Source organism: Schistocerca cancellata, chromosome 3 (assembly GCF_023864275.1).
Source record: "Schistocerca cancellata isolate TAMUIC-IGC-003103 chromosome 3, iqSchCanc2.1, whole genome shotgun sequence".
NCBI classification, from domain to species: domain Eukaryota; kingdom Metazoa; phylum Arthropoda; class Insecta; order Orthoptera; family Acrididae; genus Schistocerca; species Schistocerca cancellata.
In genome coordinates this window covers 467,755,493-467,776,916 of record NC_064628.1, presented here as the reverse complement: position 1 = coordinate 467,776,916, position 21,424 = coordinate 467,755,493, and positions in this window count along the sequence as shown.

Sequence of the window (21,424 nt, the reverse complement as noted above, 5' to 3'; positions counted from 1 at the left end):
CCATTGACGTGTATGTGAAAGATTAACGTTGCAGTTCTCTGTGACAAATCAAAAGGCCAAACTAGTGCATTACTGTTGTTCATGCCAAAAAAATCTATGCTATGTGGGGAACTACATAAGTCCTTGAGAGGAAGCTACATGGACATCCCGGCAGGATGAGCTAAATAAAACCTGACTACGTCGGGAACAAAAGAGCTGCTGCTTTCACGTTTTCTAATTATTCGACTGAAGAGTCGCCAGATGCCTAAGCGTCAATGATTAAAACAAAATTATAGTATTATTTTCCATTTCTTGAAGGCTGACTGTAAGCTATCTGTATGTAAGAAAATAAGCATCATTTCATCGTCATCGGAAACCAATGTCCTTCACATACACAAGGTGGTCAGGAACAGACCATACACCTTGCAAGGGTATTCAAGGGAGTTGTGATGAGGAATTATTGTTCAGACACAAATCGAGAAAAATTGAAATTGGACGTTTTCTTTCAAAATTGAAGTACATGAGAATGAAGTTTCAAACCGTTTCAGTTACAGTTAATTGAACGTAATCTTGGGCGCACAAAGTTCCATGAAACACTGTGGAAAAGAGGCATCATTTACGAAGATCTCAACTGGATATTCTTTACATAATTTGTCAGAAATAACTACGTTACTGACGTTATTAACATGAGGTTACGTGCACCAAAAGTAATACACACAGCGGGCAAGTTAACTAGCTAGTGAATAGTCACTTAAAATTCATTGAAACCAAAAATTTAAATGAAATGTTTGAATTCATGACTTCGGCTGTGAGACAACTCTAAGTTGATTGTAGAGTTTCTAAGCACCAGACCGTACTACACTTCTTAAACTCCTAGCACAACAACAAGAGCATTCACCATTTTTGCTGCCATCTCGAACAATCACCAGCCGCTCTTCACTGCTTTCTCCCTATGAAGTAGATTCGGCCTCGTCCAACCATTACCAGAAAACAAAAGTGTCTCCTTACTGTTCTACTCTCCAGAAACAGAGTATCCTTCTTCCAGGGCTCGTAAAGAGGGAAAATTTTCCACATGAGGCCCCTTCTCTCATCTTACGATCATGAGAACAAATTACGTCACATATTACTGCCCAATGAAAGCTCTAATCATGGCGTTAACCTATGAGCCATAAGAAAATTCTCGTCTCTCTACACCATCCTGAATAATTCTTTAGGCAAACACCACTGACGTCAGTATGTTGGCTGGGGTCTAGACTTCCTCATTAATCAGCAAGATGTCAACTTTCCCATGTGTCAGCGTATCACAGAGAGGCGTTAAATGTTCACTTCTGAATCCGTCTTCAGGACAGGAGCCAGCAAGTCTGCACAGGGTGCGTCCCCACCGTCAGTCAATGAGGTCCCGTGATGGACCCCTGCAGAACTTGAAAATCGATACGAGAAGCGGAAGCTCTGATGAATACTATACTTGAGGTTCTATTGTCCACAGGAGACCCACAATGCTTGCTGCAAAGGCCACGCGACAGGTGTGTGACATTTCGGCTCTCCATGTATTATCTCTTACGAATGAAAACAAGTATTTCAATTAGATATGACGTGCTTCACAACTGACATATTGCTGTCTAACTATATTTCATTAGAAGGACTGATTACGAATATGGTTATAATGTTTTCGATGCTCTGTTCACACTGAAGTTAGTGGTGGAAACCAACCTAATTGACTTTTAATCTCTTCAAACCAATCCTGACTGATATTTAATCACGGTAGTGGCTGTCTTAGGCATAGAGCACGTAGTGAGACACACGCCAGCATCTTCCCATGTTATTTTTATTTATTTACCCCTGTGTAGTTTGGTTTTAGGCTAGATTTGCAAACTATTAAGGAGGTTCAAATGGTTCAAATTGCTCTGAGAACTATGGGACTGGCGATTAAGGAGGAAATGAGGAGTGTGCATTCAGATTATCATTTATTATGCATTGTAAAACGTAAAGAAAAAATAGGGGTACACTTACCCCCGAAAGGTTGGTGATACTTGCAAACAGTTGTCAAGTGTCAAAAACTAAAGAACAGTTTAGAAAAAGCAAACGATATGAAAGGAATTTTACAGATCTCTCTGAGAGTTCAGCGTTGTTACCAGACATGTAGGGCACATAAGGAACTACATAAAGTCACAAGGTGAGCGACCAATGTGAAACATACGGAGATGACATTTACTCATGTGACACAGCGTTATCATCACATTTGGCCGACCAGTCGTGCCATGTGTTATCCAGATTGTGGAGCATTTGGGTGCGACAGTGGTACGTAGGTGGACTACATGGGAACATGAAGACAGGCACACATACTCTTGAGCTTCCGATCGACCACGTCTGACCACCACAAGAAAACAATTTACCATTACTACCAAGGACACTGTTGGTAAGTTCAGAGAAGTCAGAATTAAACTAATGGTGAGAAGATATGAGAATTGGACACATAACCCATTTTATAGGAGTATGTGCAGCTGGAGTGACAGAGGTTCTAAATCAATCTTTATGTATTAGCTAATAGAAATGGAGCATCTGCAGTGAATGATGTACAGGTATACACAATGTTGTACGCAGTGACTATTACCTATGTGATAGTGAAAATAGTTCTAAGAGCTAGATGGTCAATAATTAAGAAAGAAATTAATACTATGAAATAAATGAATGTAATTACATAATTACGCTGTTGAAAGAAGATTTGGTAGCAGATCACTCTCAGCAAATGTTCAACAAATATTTGATAGAAAATGAAACAAAAAGGGATATCAACCGAAAGGTTTGAGAATGTGGAACAGGGATAAGGCAATAGCACATGAAAAGTATCTACAGCAAGTGTGCCAACATTATGTAGCCACTATCGTACTGGAAAATCTCTAGTTGATCGCATAGAGACAGTTGGGAAAAAACTCGTGACTGATGTAGAAAGTGATAGATACGGGAGGCAAAACTTTGCTTATATATAACTAAAAATTTAAATAAATCAGAAACAGGCAGCACACGAATAGACGTGACAGAACGTGAAGAGTGGGTTGAACATTCTAAAAGCATATTTTAATCCTGAGGTAGACATATCTTATAATCCTGGAAGTACGATCTGAGGAACAGTCAGAAATTCTGATTCATCTTCATTAGGAGAGGAGAGACAGTAACGAGAAAACGAAGGTAGAATGAAAAACTTTTACTCAAAGTCCACATTCTTCATGTATTGAAAACAAGTTGGCTTACAATGAGGATCCCCAATACAGGTTTATGGCTACTGCTTTTCTATATATATGAAAGCGGATAGAAATAAACCAGCATCCTAGAAAAGTAGATGCATGTAAAATTCATTGTATGACCTGTATGCTGGTATGTTAAATCACCAAATAAGGGCGATAAGAGAGTCACTCTTGCAAGAAGAAGCGAATGAATTTCGTAAACGGAGAGGGCGTACAGACAATACATTTACTGTGAAACAGTTAATGGAGAAGAGAAAGGAAAACAAATTTCCCCCCTACATGGCAATTGTAAAACTAGAGAAAGCCATCGGTAAGATAGACAGATAGGAACTGTGGAATTTTTTCGCGGGGTAATCAGTCTTTTGACGGATTTTGTGCGGCCCGCCACGAATTCGTCTCCTGTGCCGGGTCCTTCATCTCACAGCAGCAACTGCAACCTACTTCCTCAATTATTTGATGGATATACGCCGATCTCTGTCTTCCTCTATAGATTTTGTCCCCTACAGCTCCCTTTAATACAATGGAAGTAATTAACTGATGTAACAGATATGCTGTCGTCCTGTCCCTTCTTTGTCAGTGTTTTCCACATATTCCTTTGCTCTCTGATTCTCCACAGAACCTCCTCATTCCTTGCATTACCAGTCCATCGGCTTTTCGACGTTTGCCTGTAGCACCATAATTCAGCTGCTTCCATACTCCTCTGTTCTGGTTTTCCCACAGTCCATATTTCACTACCATTCAATGCTGTGCTCTAGACGTTCATTCTCAGAAATGATTTCCTCAAATTAAGGGTTATGTTTGATGCTAACAGAATTATCTTTGCCAGAAATGCCCTTTTTGCCATTGCTAGTCTGCTTTTGATGTCCTCCTTGCTCCGCCCGTCACTGGTTATTTTGCTGCTTAGGTAGCAGAATTTCGTAGGTTCATCTACTTCGTGATCATCAATCCTGATGTTAAATTTCTTGCTGTTCTCATTTCTTCGACTTCTAATTACTTTTTCGATTTACTCTGAGTCATATTCTGTACTCCTTAGATTGTTCATTCTACTCAACGTATCATCTAATTCTTCTGCACTTTCTCACAGGATACAAATGTCATCAGTGTATCTCATCATTGATACCATATTGCCTTTAATTTTAATTCCACTACTGAACCTTTCTGTTATTTCCATAATTGCTTCTTCGAAATACAGATTGAATATCACGGGTGAAACACTACATGCCTGTCTTACACCCTTTTTAATCCGAGCGCTTCTTTCTTGGTCGGCCACTCTTATTATTCCCACTTGTCTTCTATACATATTGTGTTATTACCCGTCTCTCACTATAGCTTACCCTCACTTTCTTCAGAATTTCGAACATATCGCTCCATTTTACATTAGCGAACTCTTATTCTAAGTCGTCAAATCCTATGACCGTAATTTGATTTTTCTTTATTCTTGCTTCCATTATCAACGGCAATGTCAAAATCGCTTCTCTGGTGCCTTTACCTTTACGAAAGCCAAACTGATCTTCATGTCGCACAGCCTACAATTTCTTTTCAGTTCTTCTGTATATCATTCTTGTCACAACTTTAATGCATCTGCTGTTAAGCTGGTTGTGCGATAATTCTCTCACTTCTTCGGAATTGTGTGAATGAGATTTTAGAAATTCTGATGGTACGTTATCTATCCATTCTGCCTTATTTGATCTCAAGTCCACCAAAGCTCTATTAAATTCTGATTCTAATACTAGATCGCCTATCTCTTCTAAATCGAAATCCTGTTTCTTCTTCTTTCACGTCAGGTAAGTCTTCTCCTTCATTGAGGCCTTCAATATACTCCTTCCCGCGACTGCCTCGGGCATGGATGTGTGTGATGTCCTTAGGTTAGTTAGGTTTAAGTAGTTCTAAGTTCTAGGGGACTGATGACCACAGATGTTAAGTCCCATAGTGCTCAGAGCCATTTTTATACTCCTTCCACCTACCCTGCTCTCTCCTGAGCATTTAACAGAGGAATTCCTGTTGCACTCTTAATAGATGCTTTGTCTTTCCTGCATGCTGAGTCATTCCTTCCGACAGTCATTTCTTTTTCGATTTCTTCACACTTTTCATGCAGCCACCTCGTCTGAGCTTTATATACACTACCTATTTATTTCATTCCTCAGTGCCTTGTATTTCTGTATCCTGAATACCGCTGAACATTTTTGTACTTCCTTCTCTCATCTTTAAGCTGAAGTATTTCTTCTGCTACCCATGGTTTCTTCGCAGTTAACTTCTTTGTATCTATGTTTTCTTCCAGTTTCTGTGACTGCCCTTTTTGAAAAGTCAATTAATCTTCAATTGTTCTGACTGCTAAGCTAGTCATTATTGCTGTATCTACAGCTTTAGTGAATTTCAAGCGTCTCTCGTACTTCCGAACCCCACTTCTTTGTGTACTGCTTCTTCCTGACTAATCTCTTAAACTTCAGCCTACTCTTCTTCACTACTAGATTGTGATCTGAGTCTATATCTTCTCCTGGGTACGCCTTGCAATCCAGTATCTGCTTTCGGAATTTCTGTCTGACCGTGATGTAATGTAACTGAAATCTTCCGGTATCACTCAGCCTTTTCCTAGTATGCCTTCTCCGCTTGTGGTTCATGGACAGAGTATTATTAGCTGAAATTTATTACAGAACACAATTAGCTTTTCTCCTCCCTCATTCCTTGGTCCAAGCCCATATTCTCCTGTAATCTGTTCATCCACTCCTTCCCCTAAAATTGCATTCCAGCCCAACATGAAAATTAGATTTTCGTCTCCTTTTACGTACTTTATTACCCTTTTAATATCCTCATATATTTTCTCTATCTCTTCATATTCAGCTTGCGCCGTCGGTATGTATAACTGAATTATCATTGTCGGTTTGCTATTGACTCTGATAAGAACAGCCCTGTCACTGAATTGTGCACTATAACACATTCTTTGCCCTACCTTTTTATTCATAACGAATCTCACTGCCGTTATACCACATTCTGCTGCTGTTTATATTACCCCATACTCATCTGACCAGAAATCCTTTTCTCCTTTCCGTATCAATTCTCTGACTCCTACTATGTCTAGAGTGAACCATTGCATTTCCCAATTTCTAGCTTCTCTACCACATTCAAGCTTCACGCCCCAACTCGTAGAACGTTATCCTTTCGTTGATTATTCGAGGTTTTTTTCATGGTCACCTTCCCCTTGGCAGTTCCTCCAGGAAGTCCGATTAGGGGACTATTCCGGAAAGTTTCCTCAATGGAGAAATCATAATGACTCTTTTCCAATTACAGGCCACATGTGCTGAGGATACACGTTATGTGTCTTTAATGCAGTTGTTTTCATTCCCTTCTGCATCCTCATGCTGGTTCTTCTGCCTTTAGGGGCAGTTTTTTATCCCAAGGACAAGGGTGTGCCCTGAACCTCTGTCCGCTCCTTCGTCCTGTTTGACAAGGCCGTTGGCAGATTGAAGGTGACTTCGTATGTCGGAAGTCTTAGGCTGCCAACGCTGTCTATTAATCAAAACCCATTTAACTATGGAATATAATCTATCGCCCGCCCTGCCAGCTTTTCAAACTTATCGCACAGCCACGGTCGATTTCAATAAAATTCGCTGTGCCTGAAAGTGGCATCACTCCATGAAATGCTGCATGCTACAGACGTTGACGTTGCCTTCCTTCAGGAGGTGCGTGTTGCAGACTTTTGTGCTCCCCATGGTTTTATAGCGCATCTCTACCAAGCTTCTCCTATTGGATAACGATCCTCTTACGTGAAAGTAACTTCGCTGATGCAGTAGACCACCCTCCGGATACCAGAGGTTTGGCATTTGGGGTTTCGTGGCATCAGTATCATCAACGTCTAAGCACCACCTGTTTTGTGGTCTCTTGGTTGCATGTTCAGGGTGATCGTTCGAGGCTTACTTGTTTTACTAGTCATTCTACCAGTCACCACGATCGTATTTATATCTCCCGCGATATTGTCTGAGGCACAGGTTTCTGTCTGTCCTATTGCATTCTCTGAGCAAGACGCCTATATCTGTTCCGTCAATATCTCCCCTCTGTCGCTATTGACACATCATCGCTCTTACTCACGCTCGTTGTGTCCCCCGGCATTTGACAACTGTCGACTTCAGCCAGGTGTCTGATCGTTACGATCATGACTACCTGAAAGGGATACTCCATAGTATGGGATGCCCTGTTACATTCGTCGACGTAGTTATGCGTCTCCTTCACAGAGCGACGTCCTGTGTACTATACAATGATTCGTCATTCAGTGCATCATTGCTGCCCCCACTCTTCACTGGTGCATGCTTTTGCCGCAGAACCGGTGCTCTACAGCCTCCATCAACACGTCTCTGCGATATCCCTCTGCGGCCATATCTTTTGCTGCATTGCTTATGAGGACGATCTCGTTCTTCGTAGGTCGGAGAGCTCTTGCCAAAGTAACCGCTTACGTAGAAGCTTCTGGTAGCCGCCTTAACGTCCGCAAATCGAGCGGTATAGCGATGCGTGCCGGGCTTCCTAAGGACAGCACTGTTCTATTGCGTGTAGCTGCTACTATCAGATGCTTAGGATTCGATTTCTTGGGTGATCTGCAGCGCACGATTGCCTTCAATTGCCAGCGCCTAGTGTGCCAATTGTGAGATTGGCTCCTAGATGATCGTTTATTAGCCCTCGAACTTCTGCAACGGGCACAATATGTTATTGAGTGTTTGACGTTACGTCTTCCCACTTGGCACCGATACTCCACATGGGTCGCCGCAACCTAATGGAACTCAGTTCTTACGTTTGCCATGGCTTGTTGTTCCAGATTCGGTTCGAGAACTTGGCATGCGGCATTGTATGGGCGGTTTAGGCTTGTACCGTGTCCCTGACACAGCGACAGCCCTTTTGGTCAGCTCTCAAATAGTGCTGCGGCACAGTAGTCCCACATGCCTGACCATCCTCTTGCTGAAGACCATTGCACCACGCTATTATCCCGCTTCCAGACGTGTTGCCGCCCTTCTTTTAAGTCCATTATTTTTTCCTCTAATTGAATTCCTCCATACCGCGATACTAACAATGCACTCGACATCCACGAAGACGACCCACGGCGTTATCCAGCACAACAGGACATTGAATGTGGTTGAGGGGAAGCATCGTCACATCGACTGGTATGCCGTATGGCGAACGGTGTGCGCTCCTTGTCCTACCAGTGATGATTCCTTGCGCTCAATGGTAAGCAAATACGACAGTCAAGCCTTCATCGTAATCACATTGTAGAAACCCTATTATGTGTCGCCTATGACATTCTGAACACAGACGAGCATCACATGGTATGCGGATCTGCGTCAGATGTTTGGTTCTTGGTGACACAAATATTGAACTTCATCACTGTACGACTCCTCTTTCCTGACTCGGGATACATCCTACAAACGAACCCCATGAAGTGGACTGTAAACATGTAGTTCACTACTTGTTTGTTGACGACTAGAAAAATAGTCCCTGATTTTTAGCACTTGCTTAATGAACGACATTGCACAGTTGTCCGCAATTCAAAATACATACAATTTTTCTCTAGTTTTCTTAAGCCACCCTTGAGTTCGGTTTTTACTGCAATGAGACGCGGAACAATGCGTTCTCCAACGTTAGTACGGATAATTCTCTGATCATTGGAATATTCTCTGAGAAACAACGATCGCGTGTGACGAATTGCTGCTCCCTCCACCTCGGGATGTCTGTTTCCTGCTACGCTTGGGGCTGTGAAAGAAAACGGGGTGGTGGAGGAGTAGCGTCTTACTAGTAAGCGTCCTGTGCTCTGGGCTCGGAACTCTCCAAATTAAACTTTTAAATTTTTAATGAAAATCATCAGCAATGGGCTTGTTAAGGAAGGATTACGAAAAGACATGTCCAGGAAATTCTCTCGTCATTGGGATGAGGAAGTGCTTCTAAAATACAGAGCATCAGAATGACCAGCGGCATGATGATGCACCATATCATTAAAGCCGTATAATGGGTATCCATAAAACACGTGGCCCATAACTGAAAAAGTGTCATAATGATCTCTTCATTGGCAAATGACTCCTGATCATCCCCCATTCGGACCTCTGGGACGAGAGTTCCAATATGGAGGTAAATATGAGAAAAAGACTGAATACCCAACGAAAGGTTCGAGAAAGGAGCATAAATGTCAGAAGTCTGAACGTGGAAGGGTAGCTTGGAAATATGAAAAGTGAAATGTTAAGACTTAATATACACACAGGGGGGGGGGGGGGGGTCAGTGAAGTGGAATGGAAAGATGAAAAGGATTTCGGGTCAGACGAGTGTAGGGTAAAATCAGCCGCAGCAAACAATGGTATAGCACAAGTAGGATTCAAAATGAAGAGGAATATTTGGCAGAGATTGTGTGGTGATAGGTGATAGGTTTGCTCTCATCCGAATCGACAGCAAACCAACAGCGACAACAATAGTTGAGGTATACATATCGATGTATCAGGCAGAAGATGAAGAGACAGAGCAAATACTGGAGGATAATGAAGCGGTAATTCAGTACGAAAAGTCAGATGAAAATCTGATAGCCATGAAGGATTGGAATCGGGTTTTAGGGGAAGGATTAGTTGTTAGGGTTAGGAGAGAATGTAGGCTTGGTATTATGAATGAAAGAGGAGAAAGATTAATTGAGTTCTGGTATAAATTTCCGCAAATAATCACAAACACACTGGTCAAAAATCACAAGAGGAGGGGATATACATGGAAAACACCGGGAGATATGGGAAGATTCCAATTAGATTACGTCATGGACAGGTAGAGATTCCAAAATCGGATTTCGGATTGTAAGACGTATTCAGGAGCAGATATAGAAGTAAGAAACGAAAATACTTAGGAGTGAGTACTTACGTTTCAAGTTTAAAATACAAAATACTTAGGAATCAAGACATACGCTTGAAGTTCTTTGACGCTACAGATTTGTGATTGTGATTACCTCACTAGCATATTCAGTTGAAGAAGCATGCCCATTGCTAGAAAGGGCTATAACAAAACTTTGGAAAAAAACGTAGGTGTATGGAAGGTAGCTGCGAAGAAATCATAGGAAACAGAAGAAATTCTTTAGTTAGTTGACGAAAGAAGGAAGTACAAAAGTGTTCAGGGATATTCAGGAATACAAAAATATAAGTCACTGAGGACTGAAATATAAAGGACGTCCAGAGAACTACGGTGAAATGGCTAAATGATAAATGTGAAGAAATTGAAGAGGAAAGATTGTTGGAAGGGCTATCTCAGTATATATAAAAGTCAAAACAGTGTTCGGTGAAGTAAAAAGCAAGCGCGGTAACATTAACAGTGCAATAGGAGTTCCACTGTTAAATGCAGAGGACAAAAGGGGTAGGTAGAAGTGCACATTGAGGGCCTCTATGAAGAGGAGGCCTTGTATGTTGACTCAATTGAAGACGAAACAGGAGCATACAGGGAAGAGGTGAGGGATTCAATATTACAATGTAAACCAGTTTTGGACGACTTAAGATTAAATAAGGCATAAGGGATGGACAACATTCCATCGGGATTTCTAAAAGCATTAGGCGGACGTGGCAACAAAACAACTGTTCACGTTGATGTGTGAATTATATGAGACTGGCGATATGCCATCATCTACACAGTTCCGAAGAGAACAAGAGCCGACAGGTGTGAGAATTATCACACAGTCAGCTTAACAGCTCATACACTCAAGTTGCTGACAAGAATAATATGCAGATGATGGTAAAGAAAACTAGAGAGCTGTTCGATGATGACCAGTTTGGCTTTAGAAAAGGTAAAGGCATAAAAGAGACTGATCTGATATTGTGACTAATAAAGGAAGCAACACTGACGAGAAATGAAGAAATATTCATAGGATTTGTTGACCTGGAAAAGGCGTTCGACAATGTAAAATAGTGCAAGATGTTAGAAATACTGAGGAAAATAGGATAAGCTATAGGAAGAGACGAATACACAAAGAGGGAACGATAAGACTGGAAGACCGAGAACGAACTGGTCGGATTAAAATAGGTGTAAGACAAGGATGTAGCCTTTCGTCCCAACCATGCAATTAACACATCGAAGAAACGATGACGGTAATAAACGAAAATTTCAAAAGTGGGACTGAAACTCAGGGTGAAAGAATATAAAAGATAAGATTCGTTAATAACAGCGCTATCCTCGTTGAAAGTGAAGAAGTATTACAGGACCCGTTGAAAATAATGAACAGTCTAATAAGTACAGCTTATGGACAGAAGTTATATCGAAGAAAGACGAAAGTAACGAGAAGCGTCAGAAATGAAAACAGCGAGAAAATTAACATTAGGACTGGGAATCACAACGAAGATGAAGTTATGGAGTTCTGCTGCCTAGACGGCAAAATAACCTACGATTTACGGGGGAAGGAGAATGTTAAGAGGAGTCTAGCATGGCAAAAAGAGCATTCGTGGTCAAGACAAGACTACTGGTATCAAACATAGGCTTAAGCAAAAGGAAGGCTAGCGGAAGTGCAATGCAAGGAAGTGCAGCTATAGTAAGCACATCATGATTCCCTGAATGTGTTCCGCTCAGTGCAATGCGGCGTCACACAATTAGGCAGCAAAACTTTCGCGAAACGTCTGTGGAATATATTGCGTTTACTGAAAAATGTGGTGCAATCGAGCGCTGAAAAACTACACGGAAACTGTGATTTCTTAACACTCGGAATCGTCTGTACAAAAATCACTTCTTATTCACAAAAATAACAATCTTTCATGAAATTAATAATAAAATGGTAAAGGAGTGGTGTATCTATAGCTCTGACAGCAAGCTATGTGAACAGATATTTTTTCTCAATCGCGTCTCGATAAGTGAACTAACACGCTATAGTCAATAAAGAAAAATCCCCGAGAATTTGCCTTTCACAAAATATATTAAATTACGCGTGAATAAGTAATGCAGCCAAAAATTGAAAATCTTCACACTTCTCAATTCAGTCTCTACAAAATCATATTTCCAAAATTTAACGTCCTCTGCAAGTGTATCTCTATGTACGGTTAGCTCTTTCCGGACCGCTTAGTAGCATTACCATCACCTGATTCACTCACTTCATTCCGAGTGCTCACTGGCAATGACAATGCTACTGACAACCATAGATCATATTGCTTGTATTCATAACCCTGTAGCGTAACATAACGATGACTAAAGACTTTGTTTGAAAAATGTCCAATGTACAGATATGAAGAGTTGCTGCTCGAATGAAAGCAGAGTTCAAGTCAATTTCACTGAATACGAAAAATAAACTGGAAAAGTTACACATTTCACTGATTAATTGAAACAGACACATTAGGATGATTGTCCCCTGGACATTACAAAAGGCGCATTATGGTACTTAATAGTGTAATCTCTTCATCGTGCTCCCATGCTAGCCACAATATTGGTAACGTCTTCCTGTGATATGGCGCTCCTTTTCTCCACCATTGCGGTTGACAACGGCTGCCTCGTCATTGGTGTGTGGGGATGTGCTGAAATATATCTGCCCTACGCATTCCCCAAGTGCTTGATTGGAATCAAGGCCTGGGAACGGCGGGTCAGTCCATTCGCTCAATGAGCTCTCTTTCTAAGAGGTCCTCCATCTGAGCTGTTCGATGCGGTTGCGTTCTTTCATTCTAAAAATGAAGTAGGCGGAGCGTATTCTTGAAAAGCCTCACATGGCGAGAGGTTGACCAGACAGTGTACACTGTTCAAAGATTTTGAGATCAGTACGCCTTTGGCAACATTATGCTTCCACACATCATAACAGGTGGTGTCCAAAACTATTATGCTGGGCAGCGTTCGAGGGTGAATCACGTGTTCCCACCTCCCGTCATACGTGGGTACATCCTGAATCATTCCTCATAGTGAAACTGCTCTTATCCGAGAAGAACACGCGACCCCACATCTTCTTGGTCCAGTCGCTGTGTTCTCGGCACCATCGCAAATGCTTCTCTCAATCTGTCGGTGTGAATGAAAGACGGTGTACTGATCGCCAGGCAAAGAGACCACCTCCATGCAGTCACCGTGCCACTGTGGAACATGAGGGACCATTCTCTACAGCCATGGTTGCAGTTGAACCCGCTTGAAATGCGGCAGGGAGCTGGTGTTGAGTGGAAATGTACTGACCCATAATGAATACACTAACGTTTCTAAAAACACTAGTGAAATTATTTTTAAAAAGAGAAATCCCAAGAATAAAATGAACAAATTCCCTCCAGAACTGAAAAGACTAAATTTCAATAACACAACGGATATCAAACACCTCAAAACGGCCACAGTATAAAATCGCTTCCTGTTAAGAAAGAATATTAAATGAAATAGAAATATATTTACATTGCCTACAGTCAAACATATGATCAAATGAATATGTCACAAATATCAGCCGTCGGCTAATGTTAGTAATTATCAAAACACCATTGCCTTCAGAGCAGCCAAAATGAATGACAAGTGTGGTTCAAATTTATGACCATAGAGGCAGTGGCAGAGGCAACGCCAGTAGCTTCCTCCTTCTCTAATAACATAGGACGACAGCTGCCGCTACCACAGTACTAGAAACCTACATTAAAAATTTCAATCATGGTACACAGGCATCTGTAACTAGACCACAGTTAACAAGAGATACAATCACCTACCCTGTAACACAGAGACAACCGGTTAATTTTTTAGTAAAAATTAAACATATTACAAATGCAGAAAAGCACGAACGTTATGCAGGAAACTTTGACTTGACTATTAAGGAGGGTAGGACGTCAAACGGACCGACATTTTTATTTCCACTGTCTACACTTTTACAAATAAATTCATAAAACTGTAACATCATGACCAGGAAGGACTCAGGATTCATACTCATAGCAGTACTCAAAAACGTAACAAAACACATTTTTTTGACATGTGAAATTTCATAATTTTTTCACTTACTACTGGCTGCATTTGTTGATATAGGTACACTTTTCTTCCTAAGTAAGAGAGATTCTTCGATGACTTTTGAACAGCATACAAACCAGAGTTACATATGTATGAAACTCTAGAAGTTATTTAATTTATGAAAAAATTAATGAAGTGTTACATTTTAAACTCCATGTTTAGAAAAAATTCAAGTTTTATAGTTAATTATCTCAATTTTTCCACAGTTTTTTAATAGATTTGTAAAATTCTAGAGCTTCAAACACCTGTAACTACTGTTTGTATGCCATGAAAAATTCATCGAAGAATCTCTCTTACTTAGGAAGAAAAGTGTACCTATAGCAACAAATGCAGCCAGTAATATGTGAAAAATGTTGAAATTTCACATGTATAAAAAGGTATTTTGCTACGTTTTTGAACTTTCTCTGCGATGAGTGTGAGTCCTCAATACTTCATGGTCATGGTGACAAAGTTTTATGAATTTATTTGTAAAAGTATAGATAGCAGAAATTAAAATGTCCTGTGGTGACTCTCCTGCTCCAAGTCGGCCAGTTTGACGTCCTACCTCCCTTAAGGCATAAAATTTTTCGTTAGTTTTGTTTCTGTTTTTGTTCTTTTTTTTTAGTAGATGCAAACAATTCAGTAAACAGCTTAGGCTCGTGATACTAGACAACAGGTAACTACAGATATGCTTCAGAAATAAGGTAGATAGTTTAAACAGTTTTCACTTTTCGTAAATCAGAAGAATTACATCCGGATTATATAACCTTAGATTCTGAAATCAGTTTGGAATAGTGACAGCCACAAGCCCACACGCATTAACAGAACTGAACTCAAGTAGTACCAGGCGAAACCTTCATAAGTAACACATCTATGTATATATAACAACGGGCAATAAGGATACGAACTCAAAATAGACACCTCGTGACACCAAATGAGGTGCACACTGATCGGTTGCTCACCGTGATTACTCGTAAAATCCAGAGAGCATTGGCAAACGCTTACTTAGAGAGCGCTGAAAGAAGGATGTAACGAAGATTATTCTTAGTCAGAAACCCACGAATATCATCCAGCAGACGCCACCGAGTCCGCAGTCTAACTCGGCACCACAATGGACACAAACTGCTTTCAACTTCAGTAGCAGAGGACACGCCGAATACTGTGCGTCCCATGTTCACTGCTGTGACCACCACTCGGCCCCGCCAAACACGCAGAGAGTAAAGGCACCACTCTTGCCAACGGGCCACGGCAGACGCTTGACCACAACACGCCGCCTCACTTGGCGCTCTTCGCCACCCGTGTCACACTTTCCATTTCTCCAAGCCGCCCCAGCCCTAAACTCCATTCTCCTCCGTTCTGCCCTCTACCGACGACGGCAACGCTCCATGCGCACTTGCGGCCAGAGTGATTCAAAATCCGCGGGAATTACGCGAAATTAAACGCGGGCGCACGGTGCGCCGCGGTTTGACGTGGGTCCCTTCTTGGTTGTAGCAGTTATCTGGTGCTGTAATTGATTGTGATCCATCAACTTCTCTCCTTGGGCAGTAGTACGTTTCTTTCGGATCGCTCCTGACGCGCGTGCAACAATGTTTTGAGTAAACAATCTCCTGGGCTACATTCGACGTTATTCACCGTTCTTCCAGGTATCCCGAAAATTCTTCCCCACGTGACGTCTTCCAAACTTGTCTCTGGGCCATGTAGCTATGAAGAACACCAGCATAGTGCACCGTAGGTGCTCGTTAATTGACACACCCGGTCTTCCTCTTTCCTTTAGCCGACTCCTGTCGGTCACTGGGCGCTACAGTCCCTTACGCAGTATGTCGTCCAGTTTTCCGTGAGCGACTGGCGGACTTCTGACAAAATACTCCCGGACTCTGTCATTGCTACCGAATTGATCATTTATTATGTTACTTTACTTGTGTTTCCTTAATTTTTATTTTTATTTATTTATTTATTTACTTGTTTTCAGTTCAGTATCGATGTAGTTGTACACCATTCGCCAGAGTATCGGAAATGTAAAATCGGTTTCAGGAGTCGCGAAAAGACGAACTCTTAAATTTAGTTAATTATGACTAAACGTGTTGTAAGATGTAGGGCTTACACTAATTTCAAAGAGAACTGAAATAATGGACGCGAGCTACACGGAGTAACCGAGCCGTTTGGGACGCCATGTCACGGACTGCGCGGACCCTCCCGCCGGAGGTTCGAGTGCTTCCTCAGGCATGGGTGTGTATGTTGTTCTTAGCATAATTTAGTTTAAGTAATGTGTAAGTCTAGGGACCAATGACCTCAGAAGTTTGCCCCTTCACAATTTCCACATATCACTTTGAAGGGAGGCGATTTCTGCTAAATCTCTTGGTATCTTTCATTTTCTCATTGTAAAACTGAATGACCTACCAAGATCCAAGTCTATGCACAACAAATTCGAGGGTTAGTCTTAAAGTTTTAGTTATGATCTCGAGCCGCACGGAGTGGCCGCGCGGTTAGAAGCGCCATGTAACTGAGCTGCCCCTCCCGCCGGACCATCGGGTTCTCCGTCAGGCATTGCTGTGTGTGTTGTTCTTAGTATAATTTAGTTAAGTTAGTTTAAGTAGTGTGTAAGTCTAGGAACCGATGACCTAAGCATTTTGGTCCCTTAGAAATTCACACAAACAGAGTTATGATCTCGAATACTTGTAGTAGAGCAGTTAATACGCAGCTCGTGGTCTCGCGGTAGTGTTCTTGCTTCCCGAGCACGGCGTCCCGGGTTAGATTCCCGGAAGGGCCTGGGAAATTTACCTGCCTCGAGGTGATTCGGTGTTGTGTCGTCTTCATCATCATCATTCATCCCCATTACTGTCGGAGGAAGGCATGGCAAACCACCTCCACCAGGACCTTGCCTAGTACGCATCGTCCCCTACGCTCTATTACGGAGTAAGGGACTTCGTCATCATTTGAATGACTATCGTTCTCTTAGATATAGGAAATCTTCTTACGCCACAGTAGAGCAGATGGACAGTTGCCACTATGTTTAGGCACCTCTATCTTCCTGCTATGGTTCTGTGGCACGTGGTTTGCGAACATGCACGTGCAGGAAAAAAAAATGGAGAAAATGTATTGATACCAAGTAACCGCCACCATGGTGTAGGCAGGATCGCCTGTAGAGACTGACTTTAAATGTAAAAAACCCAGCTGCTGGTTGGCCGCCAGTAGCAAGATAAGCAAGTAAAGAATTAAGCGAATGGGGGCGCTGAGCCCAGTTGCCCGCACACGGGACGCCGCGTAGGGAGCCGCCACTGGCGGTCCAGCGCTGGGGGGCGGCAGTGCGCAGGCGCGCCCCTCCCGGCCACCGGTGGTCCAGCGCCGCCTCCGCCGCCGCCGCCGCCGTCGCCGCCGCCGCCTCCACCAGTTCAGCTGCAACCGCCACCCGCCGCGCAGCCGCGCCCCGAACGCACTGTGCGGCCAGGTCGAGTGCGTCCCGACGTTTGTCCTCTGGTACAGTCCACGCCCGGGATGGGCCGAACGCAGCCTCTGCCGCCAAGAGGGAGCGTCGAGGCCGGCTCTCCCCCTAAGAGTCGCGTGTGACTGCTTGCAGGTTCCGTCGCGTGCTCTTACGAGTAATCTTTGCGTCGCTTCGATTCTAGGCCATGTACACAGATCTCGCTATAGCGACAACAGACTTGCCTCTTCTCGTAGGAAACTACATATTATCCTAGACCTTCCTACACTCAACACTTCCTAATTACTGCTATGGATGCCATCGTGTGACGTAAAGACAGACTTCTCCGGTCATGGCTCGTTAAGGCGACGTAAAGATACAAGTCCATACTTACTGTTTTAGATCTAATGAAAATATATAATATGTGAAGAAATAAAGACTTCTAACTGAATACAAATCATTTTACAACCACCAGCATGGTGTGACTTCGGCAGAATTTGCAGCTCGCATCTTTCTAGACTTCAGTATGTTTACTATAAAGTTACAACTATCCTCGTCTGTTACAAACAATTCATACATGTACTTTTGTTCACTAGCTGCTAGGCCACGACATAAATATAGCACCTATATAAGCATGACGTAAGATATTATATACTTTTAACCAAAATGGACAACTAATAATGTAAAAAAACTATATATTTTAGTTATAGCTCCTCGGTCACTTTTTCTGTGTGTGTGCAACATACTCAGCTTAGCTTACTTCTTAATAAAACTGACTGATACTCATGTTCAGTGGTCATACGGATAAAATTTATTACGAGTGTTTAGTCTGCGTAATACTGTGAGTGCTATGGTAAAGTGTTTGTTGTACCTCGGATTCCAATAGATGATATCATGGAACAGTCCACTGTCGTCTTTGCTAACTTGTTTCGTAATTAGTGGTCGAGTTCGCACACCGAGCATCCATATCGGAAGGCACGTAAATACAATCACAAAAAACAGAGTCATTATTTCTGGAGAATTCGACGCGTCTTTGAGGTCGGTGAGTTCTGAGACAGTGTTTGCCAGGAGACACTTGACCCCAGACCGAGCAGCAACGCGACCCACGCCAGCCGAGCGTACGACAACACGCTGCTGCGGCCGACGCCCTGAAGCGTCACGGTGAGTACACGCCTTCCTCTTGCTCTCTTCCGTCCCACCACGCAGTGCATGGAACAGTCTGTCTTTTATAACTTTGGACAATGGTACCTAATAACCTGTGACCTGATTACAGTAGCCTCTACTTCACAGCTCCAACTTGCAGGTGTGCACGTAATATGTACAGCATGTTCAGTCGTTTGCCTTGAAACAACTATTGCTGCAGCGTAGAGGCAAAGATTTTTCTACTGTAAAAATCTACATTATACAGGATGAAATCGAGAACAAACGCCAAAATTTTGAAGGTTGTTGAGACATATTTTCTGAGTATTTTGATGGACCGGTAGCCTCCAGTGGTTCGTTAAACCGCAAGTACGAACTAGTCTGTTTGTTATCCCAACTAGCTGACAAAGGAACCCGTCAAGTAGGAGGTCATAAGTTCAATCTTTAGTAACGCTTATTTGAAAATGTGTTAACATTTATGACAGGAGAAATGTTAGCTGCTGCTGAATCATCATATGCATCAGGAGGGCGACAGAAAATGTCATGGAGGTGCAGAGATCAACGTTCTATGGAATGAATGTATTACACTTCACAAAATGGACATCGTCGACACGTAAAAAACCATTGATTTTCATGATGACCAAAGAATGAAACATGGCGCGCCACACTGATAACAAAGCTTAGCACCATCAAGATCGAAGGCGAACTCCTTGGGAGATGCAAACCATGCAGGACGTTATCAACTCTTAAAGAATGCTTACAGAATCGTATTGGTTTAATGGGGATCAAAATGGCTCTGAGCACTATGCGACTTAACTTCTGAGGTCATCAGTCGCCTAGAACTTAGAAGTAATTAAACCTAACTAACCTAAGGATATCACATACAGCCATGCCCGAGGCAGGATTCGAACCTGCGACCATAGCGGTCCCTCGGCTCCAGACTGCAGCGCCTAGAACCGCACGGCCACTCCGGCCGGCTTTAATGGGGTGATGAGAACTTACTGAATAAGCTGGTATTAACAGAATGCGAACAATTGGTTCAAATGGCTCTGAGCACTATGGGACTTAACATCTGAGGTAATCAGTCCCACAGACCTAACTACTTAAACCTAATTGACCAAAGGACGTCACACACTTCCATGTCCGAGGCAGGATTCGAACCTGTGACCGTAGCAGTCGCGCGGTTCCGGACTGAAGCGCCTAGAACCGCTCGGCCATAGAGACCGGCTAACCGAATGCGAAATAGTCTGTTGTGGAGCTTATGGTGAATCTTGTTATCCTTTAAAGCGTAGCTGCAGATAGTGCGATAATAAGTTACACACGCAAGGCGGAAAACAAACATCTAGAGGCAAATTTGTACATGTGTTCCAGGTGGTATGAATTAAAATGTCACACACTTTTCAGGAGGAATAGTTTGCTCTAAAGGATTACTGGCCACGAGCAGTGCTCGTACGATAGTTGTAGTTCTCATACGCCCATTTTCCGACTACTGCTTGCTGTGACGTAAATATCCCCTACTGCCCTTGTAAGTTCATGCACACGAGAAACAATCGTAGAGGGCATACCACTTCCACCTTCTCGTCGCACAATAAACAACTTTCCAGCCAGTTCACCACCCATATTAACAATTGGCATAATTGTATACGAATGCGTTAAAGTACTGATGTTAGTTGATCTTGATACAGCTCTCTTGGTACCTCTAATTTCCAAGACTCCTTTCATATGCATATCTTCTTCTACTCCCAACAAGTCGGAGTTGAAAACAAATTTCTTACTGAGTGATGGGATAAGTTTGTTAATTTCATGTACACATATACAGGCCGAATCCACAGTTTACTGCGGATCGTCAAGTTGACACTTTGTTTGAAATTTTGGTATTTTACGTTTTCCAATTCTGTAGGACTGTTTACGCTATGCAGCTATCCACTGCTTCCCTTCAGACCACTGTAATCTTCTAGGTCGCGCACAGTTTTCGTATGCATAACGTAGTAGGTCACTACCAAGCACATCCTGTAAGTTATATCGACGATCATACTTGAAACGAGGAAACACCAGTTTTGCAATACATGTGCCTGTCCTCCCTTGAATACCAGTAGTTTCTCTTACGCACTACACGATCATATACCTGCGGCCTTAGTCGATGTCAGTAATTTTTTTTTTTTTTACTAGGCTGTGGAGATCTTCATTGACAGTAATTATGTTTATTACCAGCTGTCGTCCTTTGCTACATTTGACTGGAGACAGGATATGTAGCTCCCTGTCCGACAAGGATAGTGAACTACGTGTTAGGCACATATCTTCATAATTTTACTCCACACGTAATTTGTCCGCACTGTGCAATGTATACGACACCACACATTCCACTCACTCATTTTGCAGGAACTCTAATACTTTCTATTCCACTTCTTTCTCACTCTGCGAAATTCCTTGTGTTCTTTTCTGACAACATGTCAACTTCGGCAACTTTGTTTTTTATTTCTGTTACTCTGCTCTGTACCAACACAATCACCACTGTAGCACTGTTGTCAGTTACTCATCGTCGAAGCGGTTCAGCTACTCTCCGTAGCCTCATATTGTGCTCACTATTAGATTCCTGCAGTCTCGTCCCCTTGAGGCCATTAGCAGCCAATATTGTCGCTGCTTCGAGAGACATTATTATGAGTGTCGAATGCCGTAAGTGTCATTGGCCTTTTGTGACCTCGCACTCAAGAGGTTCCTTGAGAGAAAGCGTCTAGCACATAGTCGC